Below are 1,841 nucleotides of genomic sequence, written 5' to 3'. Positions count from 1 at the left end.
AGGGACTAGGAGGGCTTAAGGAGAGGGGCTGGGGGAGCGGGGCGGTTGGTGGAGTGGGCGGGAGCGCGGGGATAAGGCCGGGCTGTCGGAGGGGGGAAGAGGTCTGTCTGGTCATAGGTATTTGTGTTGGGAGGGTAAGGTTAGGGGGGCGCGGGGATGAAGCTGGACCATTGGCGAGGCCATCAGAGAACAGCGGGGACAATCCTGAGCTATCACAGGAGGACCAGGGCAGGAAAAAGGTAGGAGCTGTCAGCTGTCAGAGAAGTGGGCACGCACGAGGGTACTGCCAGGCCCTCCAGGGGGGCAGTGGTGGCTCAGAGCACCGCCCTGTGCCCTTGGCTCATGGTGCCCTCCACCAGACTGGGAAACGGAGGCCTAGAGAGTTCAAATGGCCTATCCAATGTCACCCAGCCTGGGGTCCAAGAGCGTGTGGGTGGGGGAATGGTTTACATGGCCTCCAGGGACCAGACCCAGGTGGGATCCTGGCAACAGGTGAGATCAGGTACAGGATGGAGAGGGGGCAGGGGACAAGCTTCCCCCCTCTTACAGCCTGTGCACTTGGCAAACTGCCTTGGTCTTCTCTGCCTCTGTGGGCCCAGATAGCCGCTGAACCCTGCTGTCAGACCAGTTACATAAATACTGTGCCCTTCAGGATGTCTTTGTCCATCCCCCACCTCCACTGTTGTCATAAATTGTCATTCTCTTAGCCCTTGGTCAGGATGTGGATGAGTGCCCATTGTCCCCCTGCAGAAGTCCCCACAGAATGTGGATGGCAATGTCCTTTGTCCCTCACTGGCCCCTCCCCAGGCTCCCAAATCTTCATCTTACCTTTCCACAATCACACTTTAACCTGAGTCCCAGCTCAATAACACCGTCTCTGGACAGCCTTCCCAGACTCCCCACAAAGCTGATCACTTTCTTGGGTGGCTTCCAGAGTTGGCCAGCCTTTCCTCAGAGAACTTTAGTGATCCGTTTTAACAACACCTTCACCCCTATTAGACCAGGAGAAGACAGGATTCGGGTTCTATTAGAAGAGTTGGAAGAGGTCCCTAGTACCTGGGCATGGGGCTGGAGCAGGGATGCCAGGTGTGTGTGTTAAGTAGGCAGCACTCAGGGTTCCCACCATGCTGGGGCAGTCTGGGAGAACTGTAGATGGACTCACAGTCACCCTGGCTGTTGTGCTTTGTGCCCTGTGGTCAATTTCAACTTGTAGCCACCCCATGTGACCAGGTATTACTGCCCCATCTGGTGTCCTAGGCTGTCGTTTACAGTGACAGCTCCCCAGGTCTTTGTTCAGCCGAACCACTGAGTGTGTGGGACCGAGTGCTTCACCCTGACACCGCCAGGACCCCACCTGTCTGCAACAGCTATCTTTTATGAAACGTTTACCGAGTGCAGGGTGTTCGGCAAAGTGCTTTGTATTCACTATCTTCCATTCTCTCAACAAGGTGCAGGAGGGCAGTATGGATCACCAGTTATGAATCAGGACATCGAGGCTAAGGGCAAAGGTCAGGAGGGGACTGCAGGTGTAGCTGAGACTTCCCTTCTCCCCACTACCCCCAGCCTCCCCCTCTCTGCCTTCCCAGGTAGCAGTCTAAGACATATGACTGGCCTTCCATCTCACCCTTCCCCATTCAGTTGGCAGTGGTGTACCCCCAGCAGCTGGGGAGGAGGGCTGGACACTGGGAAGCTGACAGCAAAGACACTGAATCTTCTGCTTGGACCCTCCTCCTCACAGACCCTTCCAAGCAAGTGGACAAGTGCCCAGCATTCTGAGTGTCCATGTGGGGTCCTCTAGGGAGGACACAGACAAATCTGTTCAGGAGATGCTCTGGAGTTTG

This window comes from Chrysochloris asiatica, unplaced genomic scaffold (genome assembly GCF_000296735.1).
Source record: "Chrysochloris asiatica unplaced genomic scaffold, ChrAsi1.0 scaffold00001, whole genome shotgun sequence".
Lineage (NCBI taxonomy): Eukaryota > Metazoa > Chordata > Mammalia > Afrosoricida > Chrysochloridae > Chrysochloris > Chrysochloris asiatica.
The sequence above is the reverse complement of the archived record's forward strand: the minus strand, read 5'-3'. Positions refer to the sequence as shown.